This window comes from Chiloscyllium plagiosum, chromosome 30 (assembly GCF_004010195.1).
Source record: "Chiloscyllium plagiosum isolate BGI_BamShark_2017 chromosome 30, ASM401019v2, whole genome shotgun sequence".
Lineage (NCBI taxonomy): Eukaryota > Metazoa > Chordata > Chondrichthyes > Orectolobiformes > Hemiscylliidae > Chiloscyllium > Chiloscyllium plagiosum.
The window spans coordinates 33,209,710-33,226,230 of NC_057739.1; the positions used below are offsets into that span (position 1 = coordinate 33,209,710).

Consider the following 16,521-nt stretch of genomic DNA (forward strand, 5'->3'; position numbering starts at 1 on the left):
ATGCTGCTCTCCTGCCCTTCCCTGATTTCAACAAAGGCTAAATTCAGGATTTTGCATTCTTTCACCATCTCAGCAGAACTTCTAGATGTACACTGACCTGGAAATTGGGAAGACCAAATTATGCTTCGAGAAAAAAACCCAGAGGCACAATGTCAACATTTCAGTTACTTATTTTAATTCAACATCCTGTTCTTGCAGTTCTCGGTCCTCAACTTGCTACAATGTTCCAGCAAACCCCAATGCAAGCTTGAGAAACAGCATCTCATTTTCCAGTTTCCTTCATCAGGTGGTTGAAGGAGCGGCGCTCTGAAAAAGCTAGTGTGCTTCCAATTAAACCTGTTGGACTATAACCTGGTGTTGTGTGATTTTAACTTTGTACACTCCAGTCCAACACCGCCATCTCCAAATCATTTTCCAGTGAAGTGCTTAACAGCCTTCTGGACTCAATATTGTATGTCACAACTTCAGACCATGAATTGTCCTTCATTTTGACACTCTTCTTTTCCAAGTGACAATGTGTAACTCGTTTTCATGTTTGTGTCCAGATAAGGTTGATTATTCTGCTGTGAATGTGCACTCTAGACAAATGCATTGTTTCTTTACGCAAATGATTGCAATCCATTGCCTTTTCTTTCAAAGACGTCTTCAGGAATTAACCACTCTTGCCTTCACCCTTTGTTCTTCTACCTTCCCACCAATCAAAACAGCAGGAAGTCCAAGATATTTTTCCATTCATTAGAACTGAAACCATATTCAACTGGAAACGTTTTTTTCAGATGTTGTCAGTACTGGAAATAGTCAGCAGGTCTTTGTGCAAAATGATATTTAAATAAAAACAAACTTCCTTCTCTTCTCATACTCATCAACCTCAAATTTTATTCCATTTTATTTACACTTTGGGAAAGCATGTGCCTCCCTGAATTATTTACAGACTACTGCTGCGATAAAAAAGGTAGAGTAATTAAACTGAAAAGACACTACATTCCACAATACAGAGAAGAGGAAATACAGCATTCTTGACTCAGATCAACAACTCAAATTACTCTTAAGCTAAAAATCACAACATCAGGTAACAGTCCAACAGGTTTATTTTGAAGCACCAGCTTTCAGAGCGCTGCTCCTTCATCAGGTGGTTGTGGAGTTGAAGATCATAAGACAATTTATAGCAAAAGTTTAGTGATGTAACTGAAATTATATATTGAAAAAGACCTGGATTGTTTAAGTCTTTCATCTTTTAGAACGGACAGGTTGGTTTCAGTTCTTTCATATTTAAATCCCAGAACTTTTTTTTAAAATTACCCATGGGGATGGCCTCAGCCAGGACCTTGGGTTCATGTCACACTACAGGTGACCCCACTGCACTACACACCCACAGACCCATACACACTCATGCTCACACACTCCCACACACCCTCTCAGACTTATACCCCTTTAGACTCAAATACAAACAAGTTTGTGGGGTGAATTTGTACTTGCAGAATGACATTTTATTTTCTTCAAAAACTGCAATAATCCATGTAAGATTCTGTAAATCCATTTTTGAGATTAGAATCAGTCTGAACATTGTCGCATAGACAGTCTCACACAGGGCACCTCACACCTTCAATGCATTATATGAGCCGACATGGCACCAATTGTTAAAGTTCACTTGAGAATGTAACTTGAAAAGTTCTGCAATTTACATATGAAAGAACTGAAACCAACATGTTCATTCTAAAAGATGAGACTTAAACAATCCAGGTCTTTTTCAATATATCATTTCAGTTGGATCACATTGTAAACTTTTGTTATAAATTCTGTGTCTTATGATCTTATACTCCACAATCACCTGATGAAAGATAGTGCTTGCAAATAAACCTGTTAGACTATAACCAGTTGTGAGATTTTTAACTTTGTACACCCCAATCCAACACCGGCATCTCCAAAACATGACTAAGATAAGAATCCTGCTACGCCCACATTCGGTAACTACATCCCTTAAAAATATGAACAGGTTCCCATTCGCAACTATTTCCCTGTGATGTTAATGAGATTCTACTTTACATATATTGTCATAATATTGTCATTGTTTAATGAATGGCTCATAACACCTGAGTTTGGGCAGTTTTGAACTTAACTTGCATTCAATAGGCTTTGGTTTAAAATAGTCTCGACCAACAGTCACCCTCTATTAACCTTGTAGCCTGCAGCAAGCCTATACCTGCACTTCTTAGGTTCAGAAGTTAATTAGCAAAGTATGTGTACTCAGACTTGCTAAAGAGAAAGTGGATGCACTGGTAGTAATCTTCCATTAATCCTTACATTCTGGAAAAGTTCCAGAGAATTGGAAAACAGTATAAATTCTTGTTTGTTTGTCCCCTTCCCTTTATCAAAAAAGTTAAAAAAAACACCAGATAGTTTAACAGGTTATTGGTAAAACATTAAAGTCTATTATAAACATGTACAGGTTGGGTATCCTTTATTTGCACATCCAACAATCAAAAGACCTAAAAACTAAAGGTCTTTTTGAAAGCAGACCCAAACAGACTTGAAGACATGCTGAGTTTGAGTTCTTTTAAAAAAAGCTTCACCTTTTGACCACTTCAGGTCAACTGAAATTTTTTTTTCCCCTAACAGGCCCAAACTTAGCATGTCCGTTCGAGTCCATTTGAGCCAAATGAAGTTTTTTTTCCAAATGGCCCAAATGCTTTAATCAGTAAAATTTGACTTAATTTGCATAATCCTACATTTTCAAAAGTTTTAAAACAGAATTATTTTCCACCTCCAGTGCACATCATGCTGAATGCTTCCCCCCCCCAAGTTTGACCAATGTGCAGTGGGCCGGTTAGAAAAGAGCAGACTATTTACCCACTTATTTCTGATTTTGCAAATGAAAGTAGTGCTTGCTTAAAGCAGATCAGGAGCCTTTAAATCTATGCAAACTGATGACCTATCACGTCAACAGAAATGCTGGCTGCTGCCTGGCTTGCGGTGTTCTTCCAGCCTCCTGCCTGGCAGTTTAAAAAGCAGGCTCTGATGAGCAGGAGGCTAAAGCAGCTCTTCAGATGTATGAGTTTCAAGATAGAGACAATCCATACTGGCAAGACAGTGTCTCTGAAATCCCAAAGTATTCTTTATCTGAAGTTCTTAAGTTTTCAGATGCAGCATACCTATCTGAAATAGCAGAAATCAGTGAAATGATCAAGAAAAGTCAGATGGCTTCATGAAGGGGAAATCATGCCTGACATATTTGTTAAAATTCCAGAGGTGGTAACAACCTGGGTAAAGGTGATGCAGTAGATACAGTTTATTGGGAATTTTATAGACTTTTGATAAAGGAACTTTACATTAGGCTACTTAAAAGACAAGACTAGCACTGGAGATCATATATTAGCATGATACAAGGTTGGCTAACAAATAGAAGTCAGAGTTGGGATGGGGGTGGGGTGCAGGGTGGCATTTTCAAGACAGCAACCTGCAATACCAGCATGCCACGGGGATTAAAAGATTTACAAGGATGTTGCCAGAGCTGAAGGATTTGAGCTATTATAGGGAGACGTTGAATAGGCTAGGGCTGTTTTCCCTGGAGCATCGGAGGCTGATAGGTGACTTCAGAGCTTTACAAAATCATGAGGGGCATAGATAGGATAAATAGACCAATTAAGGATGGGGGAGTCCAGAACTAGAGGGCATAAATTTAGGGTGAGAGGGGAAAGATATAAAACAGATTTAAGGGACAACTTATTCACGCAGAGGGTGGAACTTGTATGCATTGAGCTGCCAGACAAAGTGGTGGAGGTTGGTACAATTGCAACATTTAAAAAGGCATCTGGATGGGTCTACGAATAGGAAGAGTTTGGAGGGATAAGAGCCAGGTGTTGGCAGGTGGGACTAGATTAGGTTGGGATATCTGATCAGCATGGACAAGTTGGACCAAAGGGACTGTTTCTGTGCTGTACATCTCTAGGACTATGACTTGGATGAGAAAAATACTATAGTAAAATTTGTCACCAAAATAAATGGGAAGGCTAGTGAGGAGAATAAACAGATATTTAAAGAGGATAGACAGGTTAAGCAAGTAGGTAATAACTTGTAAGGTGGAATATAATGTGGGAAATGAATGCATTATGGCAAGTAGAATAAAATTATTCACGCAGAAAAAACTGCAAAAAGCTACAGCACAGAGGGACTTGGGAGTCCCCATGCATAAATCACAAAAAGTTAGCATAAAAGTTCACCTGGTAATGGGGAAAGTAAAGGAATGTTGGCCTTTATTTATAAAGGAAATGGATTATCAAAATAGGGAAGTCTTGCTGAAACTATACAAAGGCATTAGTCAGAGCAAAGCTGAAATACTATGAACAGTTTTGATCCTCTTATCTGACTTCTGGAATTAGAGGCAGCCCAGATAGGTTCAGTAGATTGATCTAGATACAGAATGATGATCTTATGAGGAGACAAAGAAAAGACTGGGCCTTTGGAATCCTCAATGAAATTTAAAGAATGAGATGCAACCTTCTCGACTATGTCAGACTCTTAGGAAACTTGACAGGATAGATTCAGAAAAGGTTTCTCACCCCATCTGTGGAGGAGTCTAGGACCCAAAGGTATAATCTCAGCAAGAACCACCCATAAAAAAAAAAGAGTAAATATTGCTCATCTTAGAGAGTAGTGAATTGAATTCTTTACCACAAAGTGCTAACAAGCCTGGGTCATTAAGTATACTCAAGGCTGAGATATAGAGATGTTTAAATCAGTACAGGATCAGTGTGTGGACAAAGCAAGAAAGTAGAGTTAGGGATTATGAGATCAGCCACAAACTGCTGTGCTGTGTGAAAAAGTTGCCCCTCAGATCCCTTTTAAATCTTTCAACTCTCACCTTAAAATTATGCCCTCTAGTTTTGAACTCCCCATCCCAGGGAAAAGACTTTTGCTATTCAGCTCATCTATACTCCTTATGATTTTAGAAACCTCTATAAGCTTACCCCCTAGCCTCCTGTGCTCCAGGGAAAAAAGTCCCAGCCTGTCGAGCCTCTCTCTACAACTCAACTCCTCCAGTCCCAATAGCATCCGTGTAGACTTTTCTGCACCCTTTTCAGGATAATATTAAGAAAACAAGAACAGTTGAGTACTGAGGGATACAAGCAGATAAATACCCTCTAGTTGTGTCGTTTAGATCCAGGAGTCGTCACTGCTATCAAGAAACAAAGGAGACTTTCAGACACTGGAAGCAATGCGAAGAGCTATGAGACTGTTCAAATGTTAAAGGTGAAGGGAGGAAGTCAAAGTGGAGTTTTTCCAAACGGAAATCATACCAAAAAAATGTTCCTTTTCAAAATATTGTTGAAATAGAAGTTGTCACAATCAATATTTAAGAACTACATGTCAACTAAATTAACAACTTTAATTACAAGCTTATCATGAAGGGATTCCAATGTAACTTAATTTCCATACTCTCCAAAATATTTATTGATGCTAATAATTTATCAAATCGCCTCAGATTATAGTTAAAATTATAATCCTACCATCTGTTCACCACCAGAGAGGGCGAGAAAGAGCGCGAGCGCGCGGGGGCGAGAAAGAGCGCGAGCGCGCGGGGGCGAGAAAGAGCGCGAGCGCGCGGGAAAGAGGGGGAGAGAGAAAAAGAGGGGGAGAGAGAAAAAGAGGGGGAGAGAGAAAAAGAGGGGGAGAGAGAAAAAGAGGGGGAGAGAGAAAAAGAGGGGGAGAGAGAAAAAGAGGGGGAGAGAGAAAAAGAGGGGGAGAGAGAAAAAGAGGGGGAGAGAGAAAAAGAGGGGGAGAGAGAAAAAGAGGGGGAGAGAGAAAAAGAGGGGGAGAGAGAAAAAGAGGGGGAGAGAGAAAAAGAGGGGGAGAGAGAAAAAGAGGGGGAGAGAGAAAAAGAGGGGGAGAGAGAAAAAGAGGGGGAGAGAGAAAAAGAGGGGGAGAGAGAAAAAGAGGGGGAGAGAGAAAAAGAGGGGGAGAGAGAAAAAGAGGGGGAGAGAGAAAAAGAGGGGGAGAGAGAAAAAGAGGGGGAGAGAGAAAAAGAGGGGGAGAGAGAAAAAGAGGGGGAGAGAGAAAAAGAGGGGGAGAGAGAAAAAGAGGGGGAGAGAGAAAAAGAGGGGGAGAGAGAAAAAGAGGGGGAGAGAGAAAAAGAGGGGGAGAGAGAAAAAGAGGGGGAGAGAGAAAAAGAGGGGGAGAGAGAAAAAGAGGGGGAGAGAGAAAAAGAGGGGGAGAGAGAAAAAGAGGGGGAGAGAGAAAAAGAGGGGGAGAGAGAAAAAGAGGGGGAGAGAGAAAAAGAGGGGGAGAGAGAAAAAGAGGGGGAGAGAGAAAAAGAGGGGGAGAGAGAAAAAGAGGGGGAGAGAGAAAAAGAGGGGGAGAGAGAAAAAGAGGGGGAGAGAGAAAAAGAGGGGGAGAGAGAAAAAGAGGGGGAGAGAGAAAAAGAGGGGGAGAGAGAAAAAGAGGGGGAGAGAGAAAAAGAGGGGGAGAGAGAAAAAGAGGGGGAGAGAGAAAAAGAGGGGGAGAGAGAAAAAGAGGGGGAGAGAGAAAAAGAGGGGGAGAGAGAAAAAGAGGGGGAGAGAGAAAAAGAGGGGGAGAGAGAAAAAGAGGGGGAGAGAGAAAAAGAGGGGGAGAGAGAAAAAGGGGGGGAGAGAAAAAGAACAAGAGAGAGAGAAAGAAAAAGAGTAAGAGAGCGGGGCGAGCGAGCGTGACTCAGAATACGAGTTCCCTGATGGTAGCTGTTAATCTGGTCCAAACAGGGAGTTCTGACTGAAATCTCAACAGCAGTAATTTTCCCCTCCGACTCTCTATTGATTTAATCCCTGCCCTCCCCTTCAACTTTTTTTTGATCACACAGCATTGCTCTTTGTTGAGAAGGGCACTGCTTGTCAATGACCACTTGGGTGTTTCCTTTCTTCCTGGTGGTGGGAAATGAATAAAGGTTTACACACTGGTTGTCCTTCACTGTGTCCGACACCTGCACACACATGACATGGCTGCTGGGGAAAAATAAACACTACCGCTGTTAGGCAGTAGTGTGGGGAAAAAAGAAAAAAGAAAGTAAAACAAAAAAAAGAGGTTCTGCTCATTCTGTGCTGGATCAGTGTCATGGAAAACAAAAAACAGCAGTGGAAGTTCTGTTCACTAAAAGAGCTGGCTCTGACAAAGCCAGACCTGTGTCAAGTATTTTCCACATGTAAATAAAGGGTGATTTGGTCATAGGATACTGGCCTCTGGAGTTACTTCAGTGGGGACGAGAAAAAACGCTCCCAAAGAAATTCACTTACAATACTTGCCTTTGAGTTAGGGTATCATGACATTATTTGGGAAGCTTGACTGGTTCGATCCTGCTGTCAAAGATTAGGCCCAGTATATGGAAAGAATGCATTATTTTTCTGATTCAGAGGAGCCGGTGTTGGACTGGGGTTTACAAAGTTAAAAATCACAACACCAGGCTAAAGTACTAACTTTCAGAATACTGCTCCATCATCAGCGCTCCGCAAGCTAGTGCTTCCAAATAAACCTGTTGAACTATAACCTGTTGTGGTGAGATTTCTAACTTTTTTCCCCTGGGCAAAGGACATTGCTTTTCATCTGCCCAGACAAGTAATTCTCCTGACTGCTTGTGAACCTGTTGCTTTTTGGTTATTGGGCACCTAACGTTTCCTGCATCACCGTGTGTTCCAGGCACCCCAGGTGACTTACTTTAGCTGCAGAATTGACAAGACCAGGTTAAAGCTGTTGCAAGATAAAGCGAGCACAAAAGTGCTGCAGCTCCCACGTCTGTACTGGAGCTTAGGTGTTTCCTTGGATTAGTGAATTACGGAAAGTTCATATATAACCTGGCCTCCAGCCTGGTACCCTTACACCTGCTACTGAAAAAGGGTCAGCCATTGAAATAGTCTTGTAGCCAAGACATAGCCTTAAGGGAAATGAAGAAGCAGCCATCATAGTCTAAGATGTTGGCACACAATGGCCCCAAGGAAGAACTTTTGCTGACATACAATGTTTCCCCCTATGGGTTTAGGATAGTGTTGGCTCATACATGGCCCATTGGAGAAGGATGTCCAATAGCATATGCTTCCCAGACCTTGGCTGATGCAGAGTACAAATACACGCAGATAGGGAAGTAAGTTCCACCAATACCTCTACAGATATGTCTATAATAGAAACAGACCACAAATCCCTGCTCGGGCTACTTAAAAAAGGATAAAGCCATTCCGCCCATAGTTTCAGGTGTGCTTCCATTCTGAGTTATTACAATTACAAGTGGGAACACTGAGGCCATGTAGCAAAATGTGAACACCTTAAACTGCCTCCGCTGCCAAACAGATATGTGTTGCCACTTTCGGGCAATTGTGGACTTATATGCCTAAACCCCTCTATGTGTTCATGCTTCTATGGTTCCTGCCCTTTAGTGCGTTCTCTCCTGCATTAGACCTTCCCAAATAGATCACCTTGCGTTTGTCCAGAATAAACTTCAACTGCCATTTCTCCTCGAGTCTCCAACCTATCTAGCTCCTGCTGTGTCCTCTGGCATTCCTCCTTATCATCTTAACTTCCCCAGTCTTTATGTTGTCCACAAACTTTACTAAATGCTGACCACCTACATTCTCCAAACAAAAAACACAAACATACAGGGGTCCTAGCACTGCTCCATGCACAACATCACTGGTCACAAATCTCCAGTCAGGAAAACACTTCCACCACTACTGTCTTCTCTGGCTAAGCCAATTCTGTAACCATCTTAAAAGCTCACTGCAGATACTGTGAGATTTCACCTTCTTTAAATCAGCCTGCCAGAAGGAATCTTGTCAAAGGCCTTGCTAAAGTCCCTATAGATAACATCCACCACCCTGTCTTCAACCATCTTTGTCACTTCCTCAAAACACAGGTTTGAGCCACGACCTTCCCCACACAGTCATGCTGCCTATCACCAATAAACAGAAATTGATATAGATTTCCTGGTTATCCAGATGCTCCAGGGATGAGTGTAAGACACCAGGGAGATGGTGTCTGCCATAGACCTACTGTGACAGTTGGCAAACTGCCTTTGTGTTACAATCAGATAGACTGGAGTCAATGGGTGCCATTACTAATCTCTTGAAACACTTCTTAACGATGAATGTTAAAGTCACTGGACAGCAGTCATCAAGATATGTTACCTGATTTTTCTTTGGCAATGGGATGATGGTGGTCTTCTTGAAGCAGGTGGGAACTCACTGTAGTAAGGAGAGGTTAAAGCTATCTGCAAATACTCCCACCAGCTGGTCAGAGCAGGATCTGAGTGCACAGCCAGGGACTCCATCTAACCCAATCGCTTTCCATAGCTTCATCCTCAACAAGGCCAATCTGATGTCTGCAGCAGTGCGTGTGGGTACACATACACCCAAGGCTGTAGGGACAGATGACATCATTCCACGTTGGGTTTTAAAAGATTGTTGGACTCAAAAGACAGTAAGCAGTGAGTGTTGGAGGGTTTTTCCCCCCAGGTGCTGCATTCGGTTGGTTTAAATAGGAGTGCCTGGTATACTAATAGCTCTTTCAGTGGTTAAGACTTTCCTGTATGTGCAAGAAGTCACTTGGGTGGTTTACTGAAGGTAAGGCAGAGTTTTTGGAATTGGCAGACAAGCTGTAGTTGATGTTGCCTTTGTAGGTGATGAAATGAGAGAGAATTACAGCTTAGCATCTATAATTGCTGGAAATGCAAACGGAATCATTGGAAATAGCTAAAATTCAATTGCAGCTTGAATTAGAAGCAGAAGCAAAAGCAAAAGAGACAACTGCAAAGGAACAAAGAATTAAAACAGCTTGAATACCAAAAGGAAATAAAACAGTTTGAATTAAAAGAATGGGATAAAGAGAGGTTTTGAACTTCAAAAGTTGTAACTGAAATGTAAAAGTCATCTTAAAATGGCAGAAGTGGAAGGTGGGTGCAGTGATGAGGGCAGTGAAGAAAAACAAAGCTGTCGCAGCCAAAGCTATGTTTAAATATGTCCAAGTGTTGTCAAGGTTCAACAAGAGCAACATAGAAGCCTTCTTTATAGGAGAACGTGGCTGATAAATGAAACGGTCACTGACCACGTAGGTATTGCTGATTCAAACAAAATTGCTAAGCAGAGCTAGTAAGATGTTTACATCTTGCATCTTGGGGAAGAGAAATTCTCAGGAGGTCTCACTGAAGATAGCAAAGTGAGTTTACCACAGGTTAAAAGGGAAACCCATGTAACGGAAGAGTAATTTAAATAAACTCGGGCGTTTTGACTATAATAAAAACTGTACACCAAGTCACACTGCTGGAGGTTTAAAAATGGTACTGAAGACAGATGTGGTAAAACTGGATATGCCAGTGGGATTTATTAAACTGATAAAGGAAATCAGTGGAAGCTAAAGAGCTGCAAAAGAACGTACAGTCTAGTCAGGGATTAATTGACTTGAACTGAATGTTTTATAAAATCAAAATCAAAAACATAAATAAAAAGTGCAATACATGCTGTGCTCCAGCACCATTTTTAGTAACTGAAAATATTAAGGTATAACTAAAAACAGGCTCCTTCGTCCCTTTTTGCACCACTCTAATTTTTGGGGAGGGGCGGAAGGAGGTGGTGGTGATATGGCAGTCCATTCCAGGACTGGCACTCCTGGCTCAGAATGGGACATCAGGCCAACCACTCCCATCAATCCACCAGGAACATTGATGCAGGCCTACCTCATTGCCGCAGCTGATTGATGCTGACCGCAGATGCTGCCTTCTCCACTAACTGCAGATGCCACCCTGCCATCACCATTTTGAAAACTGGTGCTGCTGCTACTGCCTAGAGCTCTGTGCTGGGCCCATCAATGAAATCACCACACTCCAGCACCATCTCTTGCTACCGGACTCTCACTCGCTGCAATCACCAACTCCCAGAGGAGCAGACTCCTGTTGCTGCTGATGTGCATACTGGAGAGGCCCGCTCTTGCCCTGTTGACGATGCCAAAAAGACCTCCAAAAGAGGAAAAAAAAAACAGGAAAAAAAGTAAAAGAAGACAGCAAAAGTGAAAATACAAAGAAAGCAGATGGAAGCAGGCGAGTCTGGGTCAGGAGCTCAGACGCAGTGCTGCTACTCCACTGCCATCTTGGACTATAAGAAATTGCCAGATCTCTCCAAAGAATTTACTTATGATGGTAAGGTTTACTCATGTGTACCAGGAGGAAATAAAGAAATTAGATCTTAAGGGATACAGGAGCAAGTCCATCTTTGATGGAGAGGGATGCGAAGATACATAATCTAGAAATATTGCCAGAAATGCTGATATGTGGAATTCATGGTGAGACAAGAAGTGTTCCATTATATAAGGGGAGGCTGGAGAGTCTGGTGAAAAGTAGTGAACTGGTGTAGGAGTAATAGATAAATTCTGTTCCACAAATATAGTTTATCCTCAATGATATTGCTGGAGTCCAGGTGGGATTGATGTCTGTGATTGAAAAGTCAGTGGGAAAATAGGGGGAAACTGAGGTACTACAGGTAGTATATACTGGGATTTTTCCTGACTCTTGTGATCTTGTTATCACAGTCTTAAATAATTGCACAGGATCCCTGTGTATAAAAGTGGGAATCCATATTTGTTGACCATAATGTTTGCATTTGCTAGATTTCCAGAGGCCTTTTCATTATGCAGTATTATGGCTAAATGGATTGTAGAAGAGTTACTCTTTTTTTTAAATCTAGAAATAGACTACCTAAAGAGATACAATTGGATCAGGAATCAAATTTTACAAAATTATTCAAAGGAATTATGGTTAGTTTAGGAATAAAACAATTGAAATCCACTGCTTACCATTCAGAATTGCAGAGAGCATTAGAACAGCAGCAAACTTTAAAGACCATGTTGAGGGCCTATAGTCCAGATCATTTGGCTAAAAGAATTCCATCAATAGACTTATGCAATTAAGGATACACCTAATGAATTACCTAAATTCAGCTGATTTGAATTAGATTTGATATGATGGGAGAAGACCATTTAAATTTAAAGAAAAATCAGCAAGTCAGGACTCAGACTACATCATCAAACTACACATCAAATTTCAGGGAAAGATTAAATAGAGGTGACTTAGGTAGACAGCATTTAAAAGTAGTACACAGCATGTGACAAAACAGCAAGCGGATGAAAGATTAGAAAAATAAGTTTAGTTCATGGGGATAAAGTGTTAGTATTACCACCAGATCTTAATGGTCACTGGACCCAAAGTGTTAACGGATTGCTCTCCACAGATGCTGCCAGACCTGCTGAGATTTTCCAGCAATTTCTATGCCTGTGCATGTGTTGTGATCTATCCTGTTTCTCTTGCAAATGGGTGTTGTCAGAGTGCCAAGGTGCCTCCTCAGCAGGCAATTTGCAAATAGCTTTGGATTTCTTTTTAGAAAAAGAGTAAAACAAAAGAATAAGTGGGTGGGGGTCAGGCTCACACACACAGGGGGACTTTAGTTTTTACTTTCAATTCATTTTTTTTTTTAAAGTCATTCAGTTGTTGGAGCGGACATAGAGTTTGTGCTGCTGCTTGGTTAAACACTTCGAGGCTTCCTCTTGGAAATCAAAAGAGGCAGATTTTCTTTGTTACTTTCTATTGGATTGAGACCACATGTAAGAAAAATAACGGTTTTGATGCAATGCATTTTGGCAGAGTGTTTGCAGGAGGCTGGTTATATTTATTTTTGTTTGTGCTTTTTCCCCCCTTTTATTTCCCCCACACTACCACCTAACAGCAGTAGTACTTATATTTTCCCCAGCACCCATGCTGTGCGCACGCGCAGGTGAGAGACACAGTGAAAGACAACAGGTGTACAAATCTTTCTTCCTGGTGGTGGAAATTGAATAAAGGAAACACCAGGGTAGCAGTGACAAGCAAGGCCCTTCTCAGGGGGCAATGCTGCATGATCAAAAAAAAAGTAGAGGGCAAGGATTAAATCAAGACAGAGCAGGAAGAGGCTATTTATATTGGAACAGTTGATGAGTAATGGTTAAATAACACAGTTTCTGTGTTTTGTTGCATTTTAATTGAACTGTAAAAATAAAGTATGCGTTGATTAAAGCTTCATGGTGGACCAATTGAATCATACAGGGTCAGTCAGACAGCATAGAAACAGACCCTTTGGTCCAGCTCATCCATATCGACCAGATATTCCACCCCAATCTAGTCCCACCTACCAGCACCCTGCCCATATCCCTCCAAACCCTTCCTATTCACATACCCATCCAGATGCCTTTTAAAAGTTGCAATTGTACCAGCCTCCACCACTTCCTCTGGCAGCTCATTCCACACCCACACCACCCTATGCATGATAAAGTTTCCCCTTAGGTGTCTCATATCTTTCTCCTCACCCCTAACCCTATGCCTTCTAGGTCTGGACTCACCAACCCAGGGGGGGGAAAAAAGCTAGACCTTGTCTATTTATAAAATCATGAGGCATGGACAGGATAAACTTCTATAAACATCACACCTCAGCCTCTGATGCTCCAGAGAAAACCGCCCCAGCCTATTCAACTTCTTGCTTTTGCTCAACTCATCCAACCCTGGCAACATCCTTGTAAATCTTTTCTAAACCCTTTCGAGTTTCACAACATCCTTCCAATAGCTATGAACCTACACTCCAAGATCTTTGTTCAGCAACACTCAAGAACCTTATACATTTAATGTTAAACCCATTAAGATTTGCTTTCCCAAAATGCAGCACCTGACATTTATCAGAATTAAACTCCATCTGCCACTCCTCAGTCCATTGATCCATCTGGCCAAGATCCTGTTGTAATCGGAGGTAACCCTCTTCGCTGCCCACTACACCTCCAATTTTGGAGTCATCTACAAACATCCGAACTATACCTCTTACATGATTTGGATGTGAGCATAAATACAAAAAGTAGAGGACACAGCACCGATCCTTGTGGCATTCCACTGGTCACAGGCATCCTGTCTGAAAAACAACCCTCCACCACCACCATCTGTCTTCTACCTTTGAACCAGTTCTGTATCCAAATGGCTAATTCTCCCTGTATTCCATTAGATCTAACCTTGCTAATCAGTCTCCCATGGGGAACCTAGTCGAACTCCTTATTGAAGTACATATAAATCCAGTTCTGAGACATGACTTGCCACGCACGAAGCCATGTTGACTAGTCCTTGCCTTTCCAAATACATGTAATTTCTGTCCCTCAGGATTCCCTCCAACAACTTGCCCACCACCGAGCTTCCCACAGTTCTAGGGTACCCCTGATCAGGTCCTGGGAGTTTGTCCACTTTTAAGTCATCCCATTTGCCTACATTTGGCCCATATCCTTCTAAATCTTTCCTATTCCTGTCCAAATTTCTTTTAGATGTTGTAATGGTATCTATAGCTACTACTTCCTCTGGCAGTTCATTCCACATACAAACCACAAAATATTGCACCTCACGACTCAAATCTTTCTCCCTTTACTTTAAGAATATAGCCCCTAGTTTTGAATTCTGCCAATCTAGGGAAGAGACCTCTGCTATTCAGAGTGTTCTGGATTCAATGCCATGTTTGTTGCAACTAAAGTTACATTTAATTCTATTGAGGAGATAAATCTAATGATGCTCTGCCACTATCAATAGTTTCAAATTCATATTTTAAGAAATAGCATTAGACTTCAGACCATACAAGTGCATTTACTCCCTAGTCAGGCCAAATTGCAATGCTACTATTATTACATATCACGATTTGGAGGTGTCTGTGTAGGACTAGGGTGGACAAAGTTAAAAATCACAACACCAGGTTATAGACCAACAGGTTTATTTGGAAGTACTAGCTTTCAGAGTGCCACTCCATCAGGTGGTTAAAGGAGCAGGTGCTCAGAAAGCTAGTGCTTCCAAATAACTTGGTGTTGTGATTTTTAAACTTACATGTTGTGATCAATATGACTACAATCTCTAGTCAATTCTTCCTTACTGATTTCTGATAAATGAGGATTCTCTTTTTTTTAAAAGCACTGATTGGAGCAGAGTATGTAGTCGAAGGAGGGCAGGAGTGTGCACTAACAGTTGGAGGACCAAGATGCTCTGATAATAATGCTTGGAGGAGCTTGTAACCAATCTGTTAGAACAGTGACAACATTTCCATCAAGCTGCAGTATGCTTTGCGTCATATCTTTGATGTGAGTAAAGCAGCAGAGGATTGAAAAAGTAAATCTTGAGCCCTGGATCCGAAAACGTTTTAAAACAACAAAAGTTAGGGTCTAGACTAGCTCTTAACTTTTTTTTTGGGGTGGGGGCATGGGTGGGGAGGCTGGTCTGGTCTCTAAAAGATGTTCTTCTTTGTAAATAGAAATGCAAAGTCTTCATTAAGGACCTCACCCACTTCCTCCAGCTCCACACAAATTCCCTGCTTTGTCCTTGAGTGAACCTACCCTTTCCCTAGCTACCCTCTTGCTCCTTATGTATAAAAGCACTTTGGAATTTTCCATAATCCTTTTAACAAGGACATTTCCTGGCCCCTTTTAGCTCTCCTAACTCCCGAACTCATTGTTTGAACATATTTCCTGCTATCTTGGTATTCTTCAACGGGTTGGTCTATCATCAGTTTCCTAAACCTTGCGTATGTCTCCTTTTTCTTGGAAGAAGCTCAATTTGTCTCATCCATCCAAATGTTCCTGAATCTTGCTATCCTTATTCTTGATATTCATAGGAACATGTTGGTCCTAAACACTAAGTCAACTGGTATTTAAGAAAAGATTCCCACATGACAGATGCAAACCTACCCTCAACATTCAGCCCCAATCGACATTCCTCAGTTCCTGCTTAATATTGTTATAGTTAGCCCCCTTCACAATTTAGTACTTCCACCTGAGGACTACTCTTACCCTTATCCTCAAGTAGTTTAAAGTTTACAGAATGATGGCCACTGTTCCCTAAATGATACCCACTGAAACTCTGATCACCTGGCTGGACTTATTCTGCAATATCCAGTCTAGTATGGCACCTTCCATAGTTGGGCCAATTACATTGCTTCAAGAAACCCTCCTGCATGCGCCTCCAAGGGGTGCCCAAAGTGGCACTTTATCCAAATGAGATTTTAAATTTCAGGAGCCACTGCAAAGGAACATGTGGAGAATGTATGGACCAGAGCAAACCCCCTCAAAATATATTTTCAAAAAAGATAGACTAGACCTTAAAGTTTTAAAGTAAAAAAAAACTTAGCTCTATTGGAAGACTTAAGATTATTTTACTACTAAACAGTAACTATTCCAATAAAGTAACATCCCATAAAACAGGCCCTTGATAACAGCAAAATACATTATCTCTCAGGCAATTCTCCAGCCCAGGAGGAAAAGCAGAAATATTCAGAGGGAGTAGCAGAGAAAAATATAATGCAGCTTCCAAACCTAGCTTCAAAAAGACCCCAGCAGCTGCTGCTGCTGCAGAAAAATTAAAATTAAGTCTGGTTCTGTGGAGGCTTCAGCAGTCAGGCTGCTTCTATTGTTCCAACTTATATAAAAAAAATGAAGGCCTCACAAGCAGTTTACGTTATTGGATTTAAGTAGAAAGCTCTTCAC

At 41.3% G+C, this 16,521-nt stretch overlaps 1 protein-coding gene across 4 annotated transcripts in view; it reads right to left on the minus strand.

The window, feature by feature from the left end:
• Nucleotides 1-16,521, minus strand: part of LOC122564877 (disabled homolog 2-interacting protein-like) — a 684,630-nt gene that overhangs the window by 614,548 nt on the left and 53,561 nt on the right. Inside the window, exon 1 of one of the 4 annotated variants that reach the window (XM_043720271.1) lies at nt 11,794-11,809. The exons of the other annotated variants lie outside the window; for them this stretch is intronic. The gene's annotated coding sequence lies outside the window, so the exon portion shown is untranslated. Of the gene's footprint in view, nt 1-11,793; nt 11,810-16,521 lie in introns of those variants that run through there. 4 annotated transcript variants of the gene reach the window in all.